We start from the raw sequence: 24,945 nt of genomic DNA on the forward strand, positions 1-24,945 counted from the left end.
TTCTTCGTTCATTGCTCTTATAAACTACCACCATTTATTTCTATGCAACTCTGTGGAGATCGAGACAATAAACATAATATCTTATACAGTCCATAAGAGCTGGTTTGCCTCCAAAGAGTGGGAAACTGGGAAATATACAAGACCCACGATCTCTTACCTCATTCCTCTTATGGAAGTTATCTGACACCTGGTCATTGCTTACGAGTTTGGTAGTTCATCAAAGAATCTTTTGTTTGACCTTATCGAGTTTTGTGAACAACTGTGAGTAAGGTTTTCGGAACTTTTTTAGTTTAATTAAGATTCGTATAATTTGGGAAGGTAATTTTTGGTGGGCTTGGGCCTCCAGAGCAAGGGTCTTCATCCTGAGAAATTTAAATCAGGAAGACTGAATGAAAAACTAGCTATAAATATGCCGTAAGTGGTCAAGGCTCCCACATCTTCTAGACAGTCGGCTCAAAGATGGCGGCAAGGTTGTCAGCCTTAAGCGCCCGCCGCCCTTTACCCCAGGAATCTTTCTGGTATTCATTTCTCTTTGAGGCTGAGTCGATTCTAAGGCCATAGTGTAGCTGGAAAGATAAGGTAAATTGAAAAATCCAGTGACCTCATCGGGAATCGAACCAGCGACCTTCCGGCTTATAGCATTCTGCCTCAACCAACTACGCCACAGCATACCCCATAATAACTGTTGATTAACATCAAATAGTGCCATAGTGGTAAAGAGCAGACGGTATACCGCACGTGGAACTTAGAATTTTATAGGGTCGGGTGGTTACATAGATTCAACAGGTCATTACTACGAAATGAGAGACATTTCGAGACTTTTTGAACAAAGAACACCGTTCATTTTAGTCATTTTTCTTTGTAGCATATCCATTTCGAAACATGATGCATTGATCACAATGTACAATTTTGTGCACAACGCTTTCGTCACAAGTTAAAAAATAACACGAGAAAGTACGACTCATCTCTTTTATCGAGCTGTGGAAATTCTCATGAGGCTGGGTTAGACACTTTCTGTTCGAAATAGCAGAGAATATAAACTACTGACTCAAAACACATAAGGTATATAGTAGCTTATACCACTGCAGACCCCCCACTAGAGTCAGGGTTGGGTTCACAGCTGTGGTGACCCCGGGGCAATCAAATTATATAGACCGCGTCAGTAACAAAAAATTTAGTTCATGACTTTTTTTCTTATTTCTTAAAATAACTAGAAATAGAAACTAACTTTTCGCCAGTTCGGAGGAGCAAACGTCTCAGTAATGTCTGTGAATTGCATTTCAGTCCTTTGGATCCCGCGGGCGACAGCGCCTCCCTAAATCCAAACCTAATTATAGCTCTGACACTAAACCCTGAAAATATGCATCCTATTTGCCCTGTGTGTCTCCCGTTTATCCACATAATGCGACGTTATTAGCTAACGTGCTACTATAGAACCAACACAGCCTCTCTGGGTTTATGAGGGGTTACACTGGCTCACTCTTTCTTCACACTCTTCCTCTTTCCTTCCCCCCTGTCACGGTTTCTGTTACGGTTTCCTTCATTTTTCCTTCCTTCTTCCTCCCATTTCTCCCTAAATCCCTTCCTTTACTTCGCATGTTTGTTTGTTCCTTTCGTATTTACGTCATTCTCTCCCTGTTTTACTTGCTCTTACCCCCTTCCAGTTACATTTTTGGTGTGTTTTTGATTTTCTTCTTCAGTCCTTCATTCTTTCGCTTTTCTTTTTCTTTCTTTCTTTGTGAGTTTATTTCTTCTTAGGTTCTTTACCCTTCTTTCTTTCTTCCTTGTTGCGTGTTTGTTTCTTATTTTCCCCTTTCTTTGTACTTCCTTTCTTTTTCTCACTATTTCTCTATAATTTTTCTTATTTTTCACCATGCCTCTCCCTTTTTCCTTCTTTCTTTTCTCTTCTCTGTCTCTTTTAATATGTTCATTTCCTTCTCTCTTTGAGTTCAAAACACCAAGTGTTACAGCACTTCGCGCAATGTGCAGTGGAAGATGTGCCTCCGCCATTTTGTGTCCGCTTGGTGAAACACGCGGACTGGTGGCCAGAAAGTAAACTGACTGTACTGATGAATGGAAATACATATGAGTGTAGAAGTCGCAAGGACTGACGTAACTGCGAAGTCTGAGATTCTGGCTCCGTGGCTACTAAACACGAGACTAACCTCTCTGTCCCTGTCAACTGAATTTCGTCTTTCCTTTCTTCTTTTGGTGACTTTCGTCCTTACACTTCATCTCCTTCTGTTCAGGAGATTAATGTGTTGTGTCCTGACCCAACTGCCCACACGAATCATCACAAAAGCCCCTCTATCCATTGGTTAAATCTATTCTATGTCTCTATCAAACACATCAAGTACTTACATGCTTTGTCACGATCTTCTCGTTTTCTGTCAACTTCGTCTGTAGCAAGAAGCCGTGCCTCAGTTTTGCATCCCTGCAACGGAATAAATTTATAACTCTGCTGTCTCACAATGCAATATGAATTGCTAAATTTATGTAACGTCAAAAGAGATAACAAAAGGTAAAGTTGTTTCTGCGAGTAATTAATTAAGCACCACGCCACGAAGACCAATGTGACCATTCTGAACCTCGACATTAGATGAACATGAGTGATCAGTTTCACGTACAAGCTGCTTTACCCCCTGGGAAAAGCGCCCCCTGTACCCACTGGATAGGAAGTTGGTGTGAGCTCAATATCAAGCAGGACATAGTCGAGAAGAAGGAAATCCTTATTTCCTGAGGGGAATCGAACCCCAGCCATCCAGCTCGTAACCATTCACTATACCGACTGAGCTATACCGGTTCCCAGTATACAATGAAATATGGCTGTATAATTACTAATGAAATTTCGAGAATGATACTTGATAGAGGAATTCTCCGGTTTTCATTCAAATAGAAGGTTCATTGCTGTATTTTCCACTATTACTATTTCAGATAAATAAAATCCACAATATCAAATCCTGTTTCTTTAAGATCAATTTCAACATTAGGCTTAACATTTACATTTACGCCTACATTTAACAAGCGATCTTGTCAGAATTTCCGGCTAAAATCAAGTATACATCCATCATCTGTCCTATATTCCCGCCAACTTCAGTCTTCTTGATATGAGTACTTTAGCATTTGAAGAAGGGTACAGTATGTAGCAAAATGTGTTAGAAATGAAGAGATTTAACAACTCGGAGCAGTGTGAAAGCGGCTTTACATTTCTGTGCTAAACTGAAATGTGGCTTAATGAAGTTAAATTCAAGGCCGTAAACGGCCGCAGAAGCAAATAGACGAAGCCGGAGAACTTTCCCTAACAAACCTATTTCTATTAAATCATGACGACGTAACTCTCATCTGCAATAACAGCGATACGTATTGATCTTCACCGTAAAAACTGTATATGCCCGTTATTATCTCATGTTTTTATAACGAGCTAAAGCGTCTACTTCTTGTTTTGGTTTCTTGGGTTGGGGCGAGACTGAGTCCCCTTGGTACGTCGGCCACTGATTGACCTATTGTACCAGCCCCGGACAATAGATGATGAGTGTGGAGCAGTCAGTGGAATGAGAATTGGCAGAGGAAGCCGAAGTACTTGGAGAAAACCTGCTCCATTGCAACTTTGTCCACTACAAATCCCACATGACATGACCCGGGCTCGAACCCGGACCGCCGCCATTTACATCGCAGGAAGATTCCTGGTACTCATTTCTGTCTGAGTCGACCCCTGGGCCATATTACGCCTGGAAAGATTAGGTTAACTGAAAAAATTAAATGATTTCATCGGGAATCAAAACCGGGACCTTCTGGTTTGTAGCACAGTGCCTCAACCAACTACTCTACCGCGATCCTCCAATGAATCATTTGCGGTGGATTAAAAATATGATGGGAAAATAACACTTGACGTGACACAAGAGTAGATGGGAGGACAATATTAAACTAGTTTTCTGGGTGTGAAGTTGTATACTGGGTTCAACTGGTTAAGGACAAAGTACAGTAATGAGAGCTTCTGAATATATCAAGCAGTCTTCGAGTGGAATAAAAGCTGGAACTTTCTTGGGATTTAAGAGATTATGCTCTAATACAAATTCAGGGCCTGTAGAGGGACGGCTAGCTAATCAGAAACTGTATCATAGTTCCTACCGCTTACAGTAGTCTTAACGGTCAAAGTCCTGGTAGAGCACACGGTGTGTTGTAGCTAGGTTATAATATATTCCGTAGTGCCGTATAGAGGAAACCCCTGCTCTGAGTGAATGGAATGGAAGCGCCTTTGAAAAGCGGGCGGAAGGGGAAGGGGGTGCTGGCGCATAAAAAGAGCAATACAAAAAACCCTGTGATATTAGTAAGGAGTTAGGTAATACGGCCCTGCTATGTACAACGCAATGACGGATTCAAGAGCAGGTGGTTAAGCTCATTACAATGTTAGCAAGTTGTTTTCACCTGGCGTCCAGAGCACACGAATAATGAATATAACTATATATAGTAAGGTACACTCAGCATCAAAAAATATTATCCATCGTTCTGAGAGTCAGGGTAGGAACACTGTTTTCAGTACGGATCTGAATACATCCTAATTTATGCCGTGTCTTCTGCTGAGTTGGTTAATTGCATATTCATGTGGTATTTCAATGGCAAGCTTTGTATTAAATTTACAGCCACATATTAAAAATATTAGGGGTACGCGGTAGCGAAGTTGGTTGAGGCACTATGCTACAAGTCGGAAGGTCGTGGGTTCAAGTCCCGATGAGGTCATTGGATTTTTTTCAATTGACCTAATCCTTCCAGCCGCACTATGGCCCTGGGATCGACTCAGCCTCTAACAGAAATGAGTACCAAGATTATTCTTAGAATGTTCCTGGGGGTAAAGGGCGGACGGCGCGTAGGACTGACAACCTTGCCGCCATCTATGAGCCGATTGTCTAGAAAATGTGGGAACCTCAACACCTGAAAACAGTATGGGACTCCACGGCCTGTTACAAAAATACATTTACTTTTACTTTTTACTTTCTTATCATAAATATTAACATAACTTACTCATAGAAGGAATATGAAGTTACCGTGGCCTATTTTATGTTATTGTCCATGCGTAGAAGGTTCTAATATGTGAAGTTAATACAGTCACCTGTATTCGAGACTAATAACGTGGGTTCTGGATTGGATGAACGGTTTAATTTACTCCTGATACACAGCACCAGTAATTACACGCAATTACAGCTCTATCGTTATTTACTCACTTTCCAGTTCACCGTTGCACACGCACTGGGATTCTCAGTTGCTACTAGTCCCCTTCTGGCAACGGATTTCAACACAGAAATTAGCACTTCAAATCACTGGAGTTATGTTGCTATTTCGTCTGCATCACTCTGGAACCTCGGAACTAAAAATTCTTCTGGACTCACTCCTCCAACTTACGGCTGACTCGTAACTGCCCTGGAACGAATTCTGTTACTGTTACTTATATAGCCGCGGAACGGACATGGACCTACAGTAAACACATATCACGTGATCCAGGCAGTCTATTGGCGCGTCGGTCGGATCTATAGAAAACATAGCTTCCTCTATTTTTGCGTGATGGACCTTGTATACACAGCTGTTGCCTGGTAAAGCGTTGATCACATCCGTTACAATACATATTTTAAATCTTTAGAGCCCTGTGGTTCTTACATGCACCTCATTTAACACAATAAAAGTCTATATTCTGTCCACAGATTGCGTTTGTTTATTTCATATCGTTCTCAAAATAAATAACAAATATATCCACGAACAGCAATAACCAGTTGGGTCTTGTAGCGGAGACATAAGGCGTTTCCTATGAGGTACAAACTACACTTTTATATATTATTTAGAAGAGAATTAGCCATTAATTCGCAGTATAGGAAAAGGAGAAATCAGAGATGAAAAATATATGAGGCTTAAACTTGGCGGTGGTTAAGATTACAGCCATTCCAGTAACTAAGCTGCCGTTGTAGCATAAGTTACTTAAGATAGGCATGATCTGCGTTGCAACGTTTGGAGTGAAAGGCGACTTTTATATAGTGCAAAAGTGAGAATTTTCAATAACATATTATATGTGGGATAGATACACTTGACGAAAGCCCAATCATATTCATAAGAGGCGAACCCATCTTTTCGTCAGAGAGGATATTACATAAGAACTATGACCTCAAGACTTCAGTTGAAAAAATAATCTATTTTCGTGAGCCTCTAGGGGCTTGGTGCCAAGAAAAAGTGATTGGCGGTAAACGGCCAATTGTAAAGTAACTTTGACTATGACTTTGACTAACTCTACAAAGGTTTAATTTAAAAATGATCCAAATTCTCTTGGATTTTTCTGATAGCGGAAAATGTATTTGTATTTAATTTCTACTGGACACAAATAGTCCGTAAAACTTGAGCAAGGCCTGCTGTTTATAGGCAAATTTCTGGAAATTTTTCAAATTTATTGGTTATACACATAGGACAATTTAACCTATTATATTTACGAGTAGATTCTAGATCTGCTATACTAGTACTATTACCAGATCATTTTTACTCTACAGTCTGAACCTTCATTATTTCGTTCTCAATAGAAGATTTCAGGAATGTTATGGCGATATGGGTCTAATGTTGATTTTCTTTCCATGTATCAAGGCGTATACGTGTAAAACGCGTTACTGATATTACTGACTGGAAGGAAGTAAACAGGATTTTCAATGATTACTTCAGTAGGTCTCCAGTTTTCATATGTATGTGTGTACAGTATAAAATGTCCGTGTTAGTCTCAGCTGCACGCAGAGATGTAACTACCAAACACAACTTTTATACAATAATAAATTCAACTCAACTGGTTTATATATAGCACAGAAATTATTAATAGGCCCCGCTTATAAATTGCTGTACACGGTCCATTGCGGTCATGCCTATGGGTTACACAGTCTCAAAGCTTGTACAAACGGACCAAGACGTTTATATGATAATAAATTAAATCTCTAGCTCTACAAGCTCTTTATACAAATGTTAGTAATGGAAAGCCGTGTAATTCGCTAGTCATGGCAACTTGAACTCCAGGCGGTTAAGTTTTTATGTTAGGTTTCTTGAATTATTTGCTTTAAAATTTTAATTCCTAAGACCAACCACGTAATGAAACAGATTTTATTTTCCCCATACATGAATGGATATTAATCCAGAATGTTATGTGGCGGCAGATTTAAATCTACACGACACAGCACTCGAGCCTTATACACGATGTTTGTTTACTCTTATCTTATTTTAATTACTTAGAAACAGTTTCAGTGTTGTCAAGTGCATGGCGTTACTGCGTGACTTATAACACAGAGTTTCGATCTCATGATTAGATCCATTGTTACCTTATACACATCACTCGGGTCTACAGGCAATACAGCGCTATCGCTGATCTACACAATTTCCAGTTCATCGTTACGCACACACACACTAGGGTACACTCTCTTCACTAGTCGTATCCAGGCAACAGATTCATAACAGTCTGTCACTTCAAATCACACATGGAATCTTGTTTTCGCAGCCTAATTACTTTTTTACCATTATTTTGTAACTGCCTGTTCCGAAGACTCGATTCAGTTAATTTCTGAGTTCATATCCTGGTAGGCTCGCGTCCCGAAACTCGACTCTCCACTCTATGCTGTTCAATTGAATTCTTCTTCATAACTATTTTGTACGGACCCCACCGAAAACACTATCTTCTATTTAAGATTTGAGGTTTACACGGCTGTGACTATGAAGAAAGTAGTCTTCTGGGATGTGGCGCTGTGTAGATATTGTGTTAACCGACGTTTCGGGGGAATGTATCGCCTTCATCTTCAGGGTAGAAGACAAGAAGAAATCAGCGAGCGAACCAGCGTGAACAGGTGCAACAGACTCAGTCTTGTAAGATTTGAGGCTTTCACGGCGGTGACTATGAAGAAAGCAGTCTTCTGGGATTTGGCACCGTGTATATGTGGTGTTAACCGACGTTTCGGAGGAACGTATCGCCTCCATCTTCAGGGTAGAAGAAAAAATATAAGAAATCTGCAAGCGAAGAGACCGCGAGAACCGGTAAAAGCAGACTGTGTNACCGAAACGTCGGTTAACACCATATATACACGGTGCCAAATCCCAGAAGACTGTTTTCTTCAGACTCAGTCTTGTCTTTCGTGTCGATTTAGACTTTATAAAGAAGAAACCGCAGTGACACATGTCATGGTGTCCGAATAGTTTAAGAGCTGACAGACAACTGACTGCAGAGACTAATCTCTCTCAATACCCTCAGGTCCTCCGTCCGTCGGTTCCTGTACTATGACACTCCTCTAAATTGTACCAATCGCGCATATTTAAAATTTGGGAGTTTACTACAATTCCTTAATCTCCAGTCAGTTAAATGCAGTATGTGACTTTGGCCCTTAAAGTCCTAACGGAGCTTTTTGACAACTCGGTGATGGATGCTGCGCTTAGCGTGTGTCTCCAGCACGCCTCTTTTAAGTTTACGAGGTACAGAAGCTGTCACATATAGCATTCTCAAAGATCACCGTTGTCGCCCTTACAAGCAAAATTTGCAGGAAAAGTAACGGGGTTGTTCCTGTCAAAACAGCATAACTGAGAAGATGGAGTTTCCTGCGAGCAGGAATGCGACTAGGTCCCACTGTTTTTACCTATTACCTGCTACTCGTAACTGAATCTCTGTATTAATAATATAATTATTCCTAAATCTAGTGCATGGTGGCCTTTCGGTTACAACTCCCACATAAGCTTTCTTGGCGTAGTGCCTAATTAGTTAAACACAGGGATAACGTCATCTTATATTTACCCACTGGACGAAGGGCAAGAAGGTAATGTTGGCCCTGCATTTGGACACGGCATTATGAAGGTGAATGGGGAAGTGGAGGTAAAGTTCCACTCTGTTTTTATTCCCGGGAGCTAGAGACGGGCCGCTTTCAACATCGGAGAGAAACTCCTGGTAATTATTGGTTTGGAGGCTGAGTGACCCTCAGACCCAGTATGAATGTGATGAAGAAGAGAAAAATATGTGCCCCTAGTGGGAACTAAACTCCAGTACCCCAGCCCGTAACCAGTCACTTTCTGGTAGCCAACCCGGCTCATTTCGGCGGAAGCGTAGCCCTCATAAATTGCGAGATAGAATTCATGGGTGTGTCCTTGTAGTACAGAGAAATAGGTATGAACTCTTGATAGAAAACTACGTAATCCAAAAATTAGTTCGATTTGAGCACGGAGGCTTTTCACTGCCCCTTCAAACAGAATCATGTAGAAAATATGGTCAAATATTCTTCCTGAGTGGATTACTTGCACATTCTGTCTTCATCTGCTCAGCGATAAGCTCTTCTCTCGCCAGTAAATTGCTAAAAGGGTCGTCAGCTCTCAATTTTGTGAAATGACAAAGATTGCTTACTCTCACGAACCCCCCGGTTAAGATATGAGCAGAGCCATAACTGCACTTAACATGGAGTACTTACTCACGAGAGGGTACTCTGTAGTTTATATTGCACTTTCAAATTTATGCCTCAATTTGAGAAAACGGTATTACAACGATAGGGAAAAGAGGATTACAGTACTAGTCACACCCTAAAAGTTCTAGCCGAGGGACTAGTTTATTTAAACAAGGTCCTTCCTGAAAATCTAATAAATGAAACACCTCGTCTTTTACGAAACCCGAAGGTTCATTAATGTGTTCACGAGAGTCTGTCATTGGTCCCTATCTCAAGATTAATCCAGTACATGTTCCCACATCCTATTTCTTTTAAATCCATTTTAATAATATGCTCACTTTGTGGAGTAAATGCTCGTTATTCCGAGTTAAATTAGGAGGGGGAAGAGAGGTCATCCGAATTAAGCGATAACACGGATTAATGAAGCAAAACGCCCTGAAAGACAAAAATCTTAGAATATAAAAGTAGAAAATTTAATAATGTAAAAAGTGTTGATGAAATTAAATAAATAAAAATATATGCCTGTAGAACTTTTATTCAAAAATTGTAAACAGACGATAGACTTAAATTTGATGAAGAAACTAGTGAAATGCTACATTTGGTGCATAGCTCTGTATGGGGCTGAAACATGGACACTTAGGGCAGTAGATCAGAAACATCTGGAAAGTTTCGAAATGTGGTGTTGGAGAAGGATGGAGAAGATCAGTTGGACCGATTATGTGAGAAATGAAGAAGTGTTAATTAGAGTCAGTGAGCAGAGGAATATCCTACACGAAATAAGAAAACGGAAGGCTAATTGGATTGGTCATGTTTTACGCAGAAACTGCCTTCTAAAAGAAGTTATTGAAGGAAAGATAGAAGGGCGGATAGAAGTGACAAGAAGACGAGGAAGAAGACGTAAGAAGATGCTGGATGACCTTGGGGACAGAAGAGGATATTCTCATTTGAAGGAGAAAGCTCTAGATCGCATCAAGTGGAGGAACTGTTTTGGAAGAGACTGTGGACCTGTCGTCTGACAGATTACTGATGATGATGATGATGAAAATACTCAGAAGTTTTATTTGTTTTTCAACGTAGTAATGCAGGTTGGAAGGAACTGTCAAATTTCCTCTTAACAGAACGCTGCTGCTGAACTCTACTTATTATCTCCCTCCCAGATTTTTAGGCCTTTATAATACCCCTACAGTTGTGAACATTTTTCATATTTCGATCTGGATTTTCCGACATTCGTATTAGCTGTAACCGGATTAGCGAGGGTTTGCTATACTAACATTTTCATCTACCAAGAGAACTCTTCCGTTCAAGTTTTCCTACTAACATTTTGTATACATTTCTCATGCCTCCCGTCCTTGCTACATGTCCTATCTCATCCTCCTTGATTTGATCACCTCAACTGAAGGCAAAGAGATAAATTTGTGTCTGTCTTTAATTAATTACGCACTACGCAACGAAGCACAATGGGGGGCTGGGGGTACAGGTCCACCATTCGTGACCTTGTGCACTATATGGAAATAGTGGTCAGCTTCACGCCCCGCCTGCGTTGTCCCCGAGGAAAATGCCGCCACTACCCTTTGGATAGGAAGATAGTTGGGTACCAGAACCGGTCTTGACATTTTGAAGAATAATTTAGCTGAAGAAATTTTAAGGCACTGGGCGTTAGGAATTGGAGACGAACGTCACAGTAGCCGGACCAATGGCGAGCGATTTTATAAGAGGCCAAGGTTCATCATTGCCATTAGAGCCCGCAGAATTGTAGGAAGAAGAGGAAGAAGTAGAAGAAGAAGGTCACCTAACATCTCGCTCCACGGGAACAGTATTATATTACGTGTAGGACAGAAGCTCTTCAGGGTTTCTGTCGTCTTTGTTCGTAAAAAGAGTTGAATTGTGTCGGATCACAATTTCTTACCAACGGCGAATATGAGAGGTACTGTCTTCTGAGATACGATACTGCGTTATAAGGCAGACGCTGACTAGCGTTCCAGAAGAAGGTACTGCCTCCAAATTCAGGATCGAAGAATAAAACAAACAAGCAGCAAGAAGCAGGAAAGAAGTAATCTTGCTGATTGTTTGTTTCGTTTATTCTTCGACACCGTAAATGAAGACAGTACTTTCCTCCGAAACGTCGGTGAACGTCTACCAAGCTATATGGTATCATTTCTCAGAATATAGCTTTTAGCCTAATTCTGTGTCCCAACCTCTCATTGTTAATTACCAAATTTACATACTAACTGAGGGCCGCGCCATAGCTCAAGCGATTAGTCGCTGGCTTCCCACCGCGGCGGCCCGGGTTCAATCCCGGCTCTGGTCAAGTGGGATTTGTGGTGGACAAAGTGGCGCTGGAGCAGGTTTTCGCCGAGTCCTTCGGTTTCCCCTGCCAATCTTCATTCCATCAATCACCCTCACCTATCATCTGGGGCTGGTACAATAGGCCATAAGTGGCCTCAGTACAAGGGACTCAGTTCCAGCCCACTAGCAATAAAAAATACTAGGGGCGTTCCGTAAATAATGCCTCCTATTTTTTTCTGTTAATATGTAACGTCTGAGATGGATGTTGGTGGTGTTGTAGTAAAGGTTGAACCTTCCCGCCAATCTACTGTTAGTTTGGTTGTCGTGCAACAGATAGCGACAGCAGAGCAGTCTACCAAAATGGTGTCTGACATAGAAGTGCGTATGAAACACAGATGTGTTATTGAATACATACTAATTGACTAAACCTACAGCAGTTTTTTGAAGTGGGCTGTACCGCCCCCTGGAGAGCGCTAAGGAGCAAGAGGCGGCACCGGGCACTGGAGGTGGGCACCCCCAGCGTGTTGTTACGAAAGAAGGAACTTCAGACCTGACACTGGGAAACTGGTATCATTCAAATCCATCCATTGCAGAAAGGATTTATTAATAACGAAGACATTACTAAAGGTGTGTATTATTTTATTGTTATTGTCTTCCTCAGTGGTTTGTGCAGACCGCTAGTCTGAAGAATGCTTTCCGTAGGGTAGGCCACGCAGTACTGGAATAAATAAATGGAACTAGTGAGGCTATGTCACCAGGATTGGAATCCGAAGATTAGCGGAGCTAATATAATAAACCTGAGCCCTTTCCATATAATCATTGTCATCAGATTTAATATCTCACGATTAATTTTCATCTGAGAGGCTAAAGAGACGGCTGCAATTGTTAATTCCATCTTTTGTATTGAATACAAGAATTTAAATATTTATATTACAGGGTTCGAATCACAATAAGAGTAAGAGACTTTTTCTTCTCCACAACCTCCATTTCCAAACTGGGGCCCAGCCATCCTCCTTTCCAATGCATATTTGGGGCTATTCTCTGCAGGTAAAGTGGCCGTGGTGTCAAGTTAACCACTCACATTCATCTAGTACACACTGTCACTGTAGGGGTTTTGACTATTAGACAGGGTTTGGATCGAATGATTGGGTTTATTGACACCTTATACACACCACTCAGAACTACATGAAATTACAGCACTATCTCTGGCCTACACACTTTGCAGTCCACCGTTACACATACTAGGGTTATCAGGCTTTAATAGTCATATCCTGGCAACGTATTTTAACTCAGGATCTATAACAGTCTCACCTAATCACACACTCCAACTATCACCGCGCTGCAGCACACATAAAGACATCTCTTCTCTGCCGGACTTTCAACTCTCAACTGAACTCTCTCGCTTCCTCCATCATCTGCCAACTGCCAACTCAGGAACTCTCGATCAAATGCATTGCTGCAACTTCTCTCTCTTCCCAGTTATCTTCGCAGAGCTCAACTCTAGACTAACTGCTCAATTGGAACTCTGGAACTCGACTGACTATTCTCAACTGAATTCTTCTTCTTCTTAACTGCTTTGCGCGGACCGAACAGAAAACAGCACTTCCACAAATACTCCTATTATTGTGCGTTTACCGAAAGAAACACCTTCTTCTATTATTGCGTGTATGTTCATTTCCCCAGGAACCTGTTTACCTAGCCAGTACCAAGCAATGAACTATTCAGGTTTTCAGGCGTCATGTCACAATAAGTCACGAATGCATTAAGATATACCTCCACTCAACAATACGTGTTTTTAATGTGGTTCTTAATTCGACACAGGAAAAAATTTATTATCACTTTCATTTGTAACCATTTAACGTGTAAATTTATTCTAAATAATATATACAATCTAATTCTTAAACCAGAAGAAAAACATTACACCTCCGCTACAAGATCAGACGTTTAATGCTGTTTAGGGAAAAAGTAGCTGTTTATTGTGAGAATCATACGAAATAATCCAAGTAAACTCTGTGGGCAGATTGCAGAGATTAGTATACTAAAGCAGGTGGTACATACAGTAACCACTGGGCTTCAAATGGGGTGTATATGGTAGCGTAGTTGGTTGAGGCACTATGCTACAAGCCGGAAGGTAGCGGGTTTGATTCCCGATGAGGTGATTGAATTTGTTCAATTGACTTAATCCTTCCAGCCGCACTATGGCCCTGGGGTCGACTCAGTCTCTAACAGAAATGAGTACCAGGAATCTTCCTGGGGATAAAGGACGGGCGGGCGGCGCGTATGGCTGACCTCACCGCCATCTGTGAGCCGACTATCTAAAGCCTCGGCATCTCATAAACCTATGGACCTTCACGGTCTGTTACAGGAATAGCTTTACCTTACATTTACTAGGCTTTAAACGGTTCCTGCATGTGGGTCCTGTAGACCAGGTGTAAATAGATGTGTACGGTAAATGAATAGATTGTTACTTATCCCACCATTACTGCAGGTTCTTTTGAAATTAATTGCGAGGTAATGTTACCCAGAGCCCTCTCTCGCTGTTCGTGAGAATTTCGCGTATTTGTTCATTCATTTAGTTAAAAGAGTCAACGAACATAAAAGTATTACAATTTGCATAAATCACAGCGAAATTTTCGCATGTTCTCAAAATTACATTTTGTTCTCATATAAAAAAAGTAGTACATCTGCATAGCGGGAGCACGGAATTTGCGATTTGCTCTTTGCAAGGAATCCCCCCCCCCGCTTGTCTACAACGCTGGGCTTCAGCGATCGCAACTGGACTTCATCAAACACGCATTGTAGGCGCTGTGGTCGTGACTCTCTTTTTCTGCCTCCGTCGGGAGTTGAGGGATTCGTTATTCAACTGTAGTCCATTTGCACACAGCGCATTCCATCTTTAGGTTCAGGGGTGAACAGGCAGACTTTCCTACGATTATGCTATTCACTTGGCCTTGCCATAGCTCAGGCTCTTAGTTGCTGGTTTCCCACGGCAGAGGCCCGTGTTCGAGCTCAGATCAGGTCATGTGGGATTTGTGGTGAACAAAGTGGCACTGGGGCAGGTTTTCTCCTAGTACTTCTGTTTCATTTGCCAATTCTCATTCCACTTACTGTTCCAAATTCATCATCTTCTATCATTTGGGGCTGGTACAATAAACCAATATTGGCCGAAGTATCAAGTTGACCCAGTCTCACCTCATTAAGAATAATAATCAAAAATATTATCCACTTCTTAACTAAAGTGCATCGCATATGTTTCACTTATTCGGGTAGCATTCAAGGTTATGATTATGAAAATTACAAAATCTATCTGCTTTGTGAGCACACGAGGTACTAGCAAAAATAAAAGTAATCGCACCAAAATGAAATTCAAGTAGGACGGATACAGATAAATCCTTGAAAACGTACAACACTTGCAAAATTTTGGATCACAGCAACAACTAAAATTTATATTCGAGAAGAATAAACTCGGGGGATGGTTGTTACCATAAAGGTAAAGGGTAGAATTAAACACTATGTCCTGATGATGTATGGGGTAATGGACGTATCCTTCCACAATTCTTAAACTCGCCACTCTTGTAGGTGATTTGTCAGCTTCACACACCAGCCAGTATATCCTATGGGTACATATTGAATGAGAGGTTGGGTGAGCTCCAGAGCTGATCTGAACCCTGTGGAAAAGTGAAAAATCTTTATGTTCAACCTTGAAGATAAAGGCGACGTTTTCGTCCGAATTGTAGGTTAATTCTTAATTGACTACACAATATTCCAGGAGACAGAATCCTCTATAGTCACCGTTGTCAGGACCAAAACTCCTACGTTAAAGTATGATTTTCACGTGAGCTACAATGTTCTCACGGAAATAATTACTAAGTGCAGTTGGTACTTTTTGGAAATTTGCGCCTATTAATCTCGAAGAAGTGTACTGACTGTCAGAGGAACGTACTGCTTCCTTCTTCTAGGTTAAAGAGCATTAGAAAGGAGCCGGTTTCTCGCCACAATAAACGGTTTATACGGAGATGAGATAAGTTCAGGCCTTAGGCTTACCTGCTCTTCCTGCCTCTCTATAAATATACCAGAACTCAAAATGTTGTACCCACCCTTCTTTTAACAGAACCCTCTTCCTCTTACACTATACTCAAGTCGCCGATGTAAAGAAAAATATTGTGTACCTTTTCCGACGGAAGGAGGACGTCTTTTGTTTGCCAATAGACCCTGACCTGGCCTTCTTCAAACACAACGTGTGTAGGACACTTTCAATATAATGTGGTTTTGTAGACCTACCTACATCCCCGAATCATCTCCCATTGTCACGTTTATCCATAAAATCTCTGTTAGCCTATTCTTACGTCACGTTGGTTTTGATGGAAAAAAGATGAACTTTGCGGAGTATGATGAAAGATGTTGAATATACCAAAGAGAAGAAGGGATATGATTGTTCATGGATATTAGATACAGTTCTGACAAGGAAAACCTGAACGGGGAATACAGAGATTGGGAGCCGCACTGAAATGTCCAGGATTTGTGGAAGGGGTTTCTAATTCTACTTCAATTATTCCGTTAAGAGGCGTAGCAAAGATACGTAACCTAATTTCGGACTCAGCACGCACGAAAAATATTCAAGTGGTATTTAATATACTCGTACTTTCTGCTTTACTTTTAAATTAATCTGTCAATTAAATAAAATAAAATTACGTAGGGTATGGTAAAAAGGTAAAACTACCCTTGTAAAAGGCCCTGGAGAACTGTAGGATTGTGAGACGTCAAGACTCCCGTATTTTCTCGACAATCAGCTAACACATGGCAGTGAGGTTCTCAGCGTTACGCGCCGGCCGGCCGCACTTCGCCCCCGGGAAAATTGCTGGTACTCATTTCTTTTAGATGTTGAATCGAACCCAGGGCCATAGGGTGGCTGGAAGGAATACGTCATTTGAAAAATCTAATTACCTCATCGGGAATCGAATCCGCGACCCTCCGGCTTGTAGCATAGTGACTCGACCAACTATGCTACCACGTGCCCCCCCCCTCCCGTAGAATATGAAGATACGCAATTTTCCATCTTCTGGGATGTGGGCTACACGGCGTTATAGTCCAGAATATGGGACTCCTCATACTCTAACGTCATCTACACGGTGCATACTCAAACTTCTTCATCGTTACAATTCCCTGTTCAATGCCCAGAACTGTACCATGAGGCACGCTTGCAATGTACGTCACAGAGGATCTTTGACGTTGCTTTGTTTATGTTCATTTTCATTCAGTAGGACAGGCAGGCATTCTGGATTTTCTCTGTACTATCCCGTGGCTTTAGAAACCTACTTGCTTATACAAAAAATAATAATAACAGAACATCCATCAACAATAAGGTCTTGTAACTGTCCCTAAGCTAGGACATATGTATGTAAGTTCGCCTGCATTCTCCAATAGGCACCTAATTACGTCACCAGGGGCGGGTACTCAAATACGCGTTTCTATCCTTCTGTATGAAAAGGAGAATTTTCAAGTCCTGTTGTCGGCGGTTTGGCTTCAAAGTGAACAGCTCCATTATGCCACGGGGTCCCCGATTCACAGGGGTGAAACGAGGCTGGAAAATAGCAACATCATGTCCTCTCCCCTCCTGCACCAGGATACAGCCTGAAGGGAATTTTCGAGCTGGGTTTGCTGTTTGTTGTTTGTTGAAAGGTCGCAACTTTTTATTTGCTTGAAAGCTTATGCCAACAGCGCGGTGATGATTAACCACTGATGTTTATAAACTAGGGCGTTTAATACATTCTGGAATGTTCACTGTAATGAATGGAGGCGGATACGAGACTAAATTGGAAAGTTATAAATAATTTAAACACCTAAACATGTAAATAAGTTTACCAGGAAAGTAAAATTTATATACATTCTATTCATTTTATAGGATGTGGCGAGTCTACGTTTGAAATCGCCTTATTTTTTATTTCTGTTTCAATTGTTTAAAGTAATAAATGAAATCTCTATCAAAGAGTTAAAGTTGTCCCTGTACTTACACTAATTAAGTACTGCAGTGGATATATAGATCCAAATTTCCTTGACCTCGGTACTGGTTGGAGGTGACTCTGAAGTCTTTATTACAACTTATTTCTGAAATGCATTATTAAAGGATGCTGCATATTATGAAAGTGATATATATTTATTTATTGCTAGTGGGGTGGGACTAAGTCCCTTCTACTGCGGCCACTTCTGGCCTGTTGTACCAGCCCTAGATGACAGGTGAGGGTGATTGTGGGGCAATTGGTGTAATGAAGGTTGGCAGGGGAAACAGAAGTACTCAGAGAAAACCCGCCCTAGCACCACTTTGTCCTCCACAAATCCCACTTGACCAGACCCGGGATCGAACCCGGGCCGCCGCGGTGGGAAGCCAGCGACTAACCGCTTGAGCTATGGCGCGGACATGAAAGTGATATAGACTTGAGTCTAAAACAGGGATAGAAGAAACGAAGAAGAGAGAGAAGAGCAAAGAAAAAGGAGAAAGAGGAAATAAAAAAAGCATCTGATATTATTCTTACTAAACCAGCTAACTTCGCTGCTGCATGGAGAGAATTCCTGCATATTTAGTAGATGAATGAGTAAAACGTCAGTCAGAACGCCAGTTATTCTGACTTAGTATTTTAAAGATTTCCTTCATTTATCCTAGAAGTAACTACGAGAGTAACTTAAAATACCCCAGAAGAGTTTCCTTTAAATAGCTTCCCGAATTATTGCTCATGAATCAACTTTTCATTCGACGTTACATAAACTACACAGTTGAAATAAATAAGCCAAAGATGAAACACTCATTCTAATATTTCTCAATCCCAAAATTCGCCACGGGAATAGTGAGGAATTTTCATGAGCCCACTTGTCGAACTTCAAGATTTACAATTTTAGGACATAACCTATCTTACCTGATTCTCTATATAGTGAAAATTATTATGGTGCTGCATGTTATTATACTAACACGGTGTGCCGACGGGAAGCAGCAGGAACCTGTTGCAAAAAACAAACTCCATGGCCCGTAGTCCGCAAGCGAACAATACCGACCGAGCTACCGCCGCTTGTCGGTGAAGTTAGTGCCAACTTTAGTGAATAGAGTGCATCACGTGGCCAGCCCAACGAATCCCCACGGCCGTTAATCTCGGTTTTCTAGACCGGAGCAGCTATTTCCTTGAAATAACTCTTCACCTATCCTCACTAGGCTGAGTGGACCCAGTTCCAGACCCACTACTTCTCAGAAAATCTGCTAGCGCCAGGAATCTAACCGGGACCTCTGGATCTGTAGGCAGGAACTCTGATCACTAGACCACAGAGGCGGTCAGGCACCTCTTGCATGTGGCGTTTATTATGCTGGTAGGCGATTTTTTTAACAATAGTCCCTCTCTGTCGTCGGATGCCTTTATATTCGTGAAAATTGCTAATTTATAAGCGCCTCTGTACAACTGTGTTTTGTATGTCTTCGGTAATTGAACTATGTGACTGGATTAAGAGTACATAAAGTGGAGCACCTTGTCAATTCAAATTTCATTTACATGGNGGCGTCCTAACAATTTACGTAGATTCCGCAAAAGACCGTGAATTTCTTCACAAGTGGAGTGACTTTCAGCTTCTCAAGGCTGACCCTGATAGCTGGACTTTCTTATGCTGTGTACAGAATTTAGGCCTGTACAGATTTTGATAGTAACCTAGCGATTTTTGAGGGGATCATGGTTAGCTTACCAAGCGAAATCAGCCTCTTCAATTCTTATTTTCTTCTCTCATGAAATCAATTATTTTGCTTCTGACAAGCTTCCTCCCTTTCTTCGCCGGTATATTGGTGTGTTCTGTAAAGCTGTCGGACCTGAAGCATTCTGCGTTAGCTTCTCATTCATATTTAAGATTTAGTTGCATTTTAAGGCTTTGCATTACATTCTTAATAGGAAACAATTTATGCAGATGGTGTGTCTATTCCACCTTTAGGTGGCCCATGCACGTACGAATTTGGCTCGGCGAGGAGCCGGGCTCTGATTAATTTCACCACAAAAGTATAAGATTGGCGACCCACACACGGACGAGCTTGGCTCATTGGAACCCGAGCCCAGTCGGACTCTCGAGCCAGATCCATAAGTGTATGGCCCCCTTACTCTTATCTTTCAAGTCGCTGGAAACGTATCCTTTTCTTCACGGTACCAATTTGTGCTCTCTTCACAGTTATTTTCGAGTAGTTAAATGATCAATTAATTTAAGATGGGCTAGGAATATAGCACGTGCAGAATATTTAAATGTAAAGTTAAAGGGAAAGAGAGGTACGAATGGTAGAACAGTAGTAGAAGTGAGGTGCAATAATGTCTGAGTTAATTAGGTTAACAGAGCTAGGAGTTTGTGCTACTGATGTTCAAGCCTGCAACTCCCACACCAGAGTTAATATGGCAGTCTGTATGGTGTACAATAAAAAGTGGTCAGGAGGGATTTTGTTAGCTTTCTTGTGCTTCCCTCTTTTATTAATATTATTGTTGTTATTATTAACGTCATTGTTACTATTATTCGAATTATTTATGCTGAAAACTGCGGTGTCCTGGTTACAACTGTATTTCTATCTTCAGAATTCTCCATTTTAATATAATTGGGATTAAAGGTAAAATGGTAAAGAGGCCGTAGAGGCTTGTAAGGATATAAGATGTCGAGTCTCGAACATTTTCCAGACAATCGGCTCACAGATGGCAGTCAGGTTGTCAGCCTTAAGTGCCGGCCGTCCTTTTCCCCCAGAAAGATTCCTGGTACTCATTTCTTTTACATGATCAGTCGTCCCCACGAACAGTGTGCGGCTGGAAGGATTAGGTCAATTGAAAAATCCAATGACCTCATCGGTAATGTATCTTTCGAAACAGTCCATAGGAGTGCCATTAAAAAACAAAGAGAGAAAGAGAGTAAAGAAAGAATTAAAGATATTATGGGGAAAAAATAAAAGATGGATGCTAGAAAAAGAGAAGGGAATACAATTAAGATAGAAAAGAAACACGTTCAAAAATACTAAATTACGAAAGGAATATTGAGATGCAAAAAAATAAATTAAAAACATGATATGAAACATTTAGAGATATGGAAGGAAGGAAGGAAGAGAAGAAAGCTACCACAAAGAGAAAGTATGGATTTAAGTGTTGCTACATAGTCGTACTCGGTAAACTTAAGCGTTAATAAGTCTTATAAGATGGAAGAATTTGGCTTAGACATCGATTCTGCTAACAGCTGGAACGTGGGCCTGGCCACCCTTGAACATGGCACAAAAGTGAAGCAACCGTTATCATGCACTTGATGTCCTTTTTGAGAGATTCTGCACCATTCTTCTGCAGCAGTAAACCTCATAGTAGTAGCTGGCTGAAAGAGCCGCATCAAAGAAGGTTCGTTCGGCGAGCAGATGTGAAGAGTTTCTTTCAAGTTCCTATATACCGTACAGCTTCGAGAGAACAGATTTCACAACTGAGATATCTTCTTTGACGAAGAATGTATTATATACAAGATCTGACTTGCCATTTTGAATTGTACAGAAGTCATGGTTGTATGTGAGGGTATTTTCATTTACAGAATACACCTGGACGCAATATAGTTTACAAGATTGTGATTTCAGGAGCCTCATAGCCAATGGGCACCGTTTCTCTTATTTCGGGGTATGAAAGGCAGCCATGGCGTGAAGCTGACCATTTAACTCACCTCATGCCTAGGTCAAGGAAGGTGGAGTTATCCCTTCATTTTCCAACAACTCATCATGGCTTGGTGTCTGAGTAATTAAGCACAGGGCAACTTCATCTCTTACCTTATGAAATCAACAGCTGAAATACGTTGTATAAGTATTGACAGATAGGCTACGTGGTTATTACAAACTGTAAGATATGTGACTTTAGGTAATTATATTGAAATTATTCCTAAATAATAAATATAATTAAATTTCCTTGTATCAAAATCGAATGTATATTTCTATTTTGAAGAGCGGCCCTGGACTATTATTTATAGGGCTGAGGTGGCCCTCTGTACAAGCTGAGTTTGACATGCCTGGTTTAGACAATCGGCTCACAGATGGCAGTGAGGTTGTCAGCCTTATGCCCAGGTCGCCCTTTACCCCCCCAGGAAGATTCCTCGTACTCATTTCTGTTAGAGGTTGAGTTGACCCCAGGGCCATAGTGCGGCTGGAAGGATTAGGTCAATTGAAAAATGCAACGATCTCATCTGGAATCGAACCCGCGACCTTCCGGCTTCATTAAATATACCGTTAAGTATTAATGCAATTAGTTGAAGTTGTGAAACGAAATGACCTAGTTTAGTTATCAGTAGTGGCTGGTGGCTATTTGTGTTGGCGGTGATGAACATTCTGGTTTCATGAGAGGAAGTTCTTAGAACAGTCGAATAATTGTTGTCACTGGAGGACGACCTTAATCTAAGAGATCTGAATTCAATTTGTTGGAGGTTGAACGAAAACCATGTACAAATCATAGGATTTGAGTTTCTCACAGCGGTGGTTATGAAGAGCACTGTCACGAGTTTATGGTTCCGTGACTAATAATAACGAGCTTTGGATTGGATTAGTGGGTGTCTTGTACAGTCTCTCTTAATCACAATCAATTACAATAGCTCATAATCAATCTTCAACCGAACCTTTCTACCGTGGCCGTCGAGGTCTGTCTCCATTCTCGTTCCCGTTCTAGGACTGACCTCTGGTTTACGACTGTAGAACTTATATAGTCTCGACGTTGATCCTTAGAAAACACATCCGTTGTCCTGCAATGGATATATACGAACCAAATAGAAAACACTTCTTTCTCTATTGTTGTATTTACAATGCGCTGCATAGCAACAGATATCATCCGATTGTTGAATGCGTATTTGTGCCGCGGGAATGTGTTCACTGAGTCGTTGCCCAGCAATGTGTATACATATCACAGTACTATCTTCCGGGATATAACACCATGTGATCCGTTGAAAGTTATCCGACGTTTCGGAGGAATATATATATTTCGTCTTCAGGGTTGAAGAATAAGCCATGCAAGATCTGCTTGCTACCTGCTTCGTACCGGCTTCTGGGAAGACCCAGAATTAGATAGAGAGACCTTCGGAATTTAGAAATTCGTAAAATAAATGGCTAGTCAGAAATGAGTACTGTCTTGCTTTGCATATAGTTACCTACTCAAAAATTACTGTTCGCCCCCTCAACCATCCTCCTGGGCAGTGGGAGGGGGGCTGACAGCGTTTCCGCTGTTGCAATAGAGCAGTCAGCCTGCTAGGGCTTCCCTCCATCTGTCACTCTGAATTACTCTGTTGTAATTAACCTTAATTCCGACAAAGCCCTAACCATGTCAACCCAATAAACAGTACAATCAGTCTACATGTAAAAGCAGTTCACATCAATCTCTGTTGGTATAAATTTTGGACAACAGCACCATTATCATTGTTCACCATTCATCATTCAGACTGTGAACTGGAGTCTCGGTGATCAGCGTTCCGTCTCGGCGAGGTCAGAATTAGAGGTTCGTGTGTTGAGGCAAATAACAGGGCCTTACAGGAATTTGTTGATTGCCGTCCAAGAAATAACACAGTACTTGAGATTTCTAACATGCTGAAAGATATTTATCAAAAGCAGTGGTGGATTTCGGCCGTTGCCCTAAACAGACCGCAAGTGGAAGGCTGTGTGAACTTTTCTATTTTCCTTACAGTACAAAGAAGTTCATACGTACTGTGTAGTGATTGAAATGGAGACGAATATTAACTACGCTGATGTCTATATTCAGTCAATAAATTATTATACTATTTTAGATACTGTCACGTATATATGTGTGTGACGACAGATGGGGTTTGGATTGGTGAATGAATTTATTGACAACTTACAGGTCGTCATTACAAATAACTATAATACTACTGCGCATTAACACATATTACAAATCACTACACGCTAAGATTTTCCAGCTTATTATTAGACGTCTCCTGGCAATGGCTCCTAACAATGGCTATTCTTCTGCAATGTTTTCACTAGAAGTTTTATGGTAACGGATGAAAATATTGGCTATTCGTCTGCTTCCGTGCTCAAGTCCCTTACAGAAATGACTTCTAACTATAAACTCCGGAACTGGAATGACTCACGGAGACTGCGCGGACCGCACAAGCAACAGCCAGTTTTTCCCTTTGCTTGCATAATTGTTGCTACGGGAATGTGTCTACCGAGCTGTTGCCCAGAAACGGTTCTGCACATCTCCTAGTCATTGCATAACAACCGCCATACAGAAAGCAGTCTTCTGGGATTTGGCGCCGTGTATATGTGGTGTTAACCGACGTTTCGGAGGAACGTATCGCCCCCATCTTCAGGGTTGAAGAAAAAGTATAGGTAAATCTGCAAGGGACAACACCGTGAGTCTGCTTTACCGTGACTCACGGTGTTGTCGCTTGCAGATTTACCTATACTTTTTCTTCAACCCTGAAGATGGGGGCGATACGTTCCTCCGAAACGTCGGTTAACACCACATATACACGGCGCCAAATCCCAGAAGACTGCTTTCTTCATAGTCACCGCCGTGAAAGCCTCAAATCTTACAAACCGCCATACACGCTACGATATGAACATAGCATTATATTTTTAATTTATTAGATTAGTGATATGAATGTAAAATATCGTATTCCTTACAATAACTTATTTGGACGCCCCTAGAGGTGGCCTAAATGCCGAAACATTCGGTGAATTAATAAATGAATAATAACATAATCGAATTATGTTGTATCATGTGGTGCTGTCTGAAAATTGCTTATAATATTATTACGGCAATAAAATGAAGAACATTATGGGCAGGAAGCACAGCTTCTCTGCTGGAGAAGCGCGTCAAGCCGAATTCCGAAACTCCGTTGCGAAGGTAGCACTGAGGAGACCTAAGTGCGTATCAGGTCTCTGGTTCTCACCCCCCCCCCAAGTGTCACCACCTTGTCGTGTTGGTGGGGCTTGCGTGACTCTGTGACCTGGAGAGCTATGCTAGCGGTAGTTTAACTACCGGTAGGGTCACCCATACCGGAAAAGTCAAAGGATAGAGCCCAAACTAAGAAAGATACCTTGGTTCTCAAGTTTGGAGTTTGGGAACGAGGCTAACAGCCTCATCCTGTAGAAAGAATTTTGTTCAGAAACCTCACAACCAGCCTCGGGTCATCATCCGTGGACTTTTTGTGGACCTCTCCCGGTCCTCTATACCCGCCTTATTTTATACCCATCACTCTGAGTATATAGTTTATGCTG

At 41.3% G+C, this 24,945-nt stretch overlaps 1 long non-coding RNA gene across 1 annotated transcript in view; it reads right to left on the minus strand.

The window, feature by feature from the left end:
* The window catches only part of LOC111864747, an 87,117-nt gene that overhangs the window by 43,321 nt on the left and 18,851 nt on the right, over positions 1-24,945 (minus strand). The window contains exon 2 of the long non-coding RNA XR_002842848.2: positions 2,362-2,434. This is a non-coding gene — a long non-coding RNA (uncharacterized LOC111864747). The remainder of the gene's footprint in view (positions 1-2,361; positions 2,435-24,945) is intronic.

This window comes from Cryptotermes secundus, unplaced genomic scaffold (genome assembly GCF_002891405.2).
Source record: "Cryptotermes secundus unplaced genomic scaffold, Csec_1.0 scaffold878, whole genome shotgun sequence".
Taxonomy (NCBI): Eukaryota; Metazoa; Arthropoda; class Insecta; order Blattodea; family Kalotermitidae; genus Cryptotermes; species Cryptotermes secundus.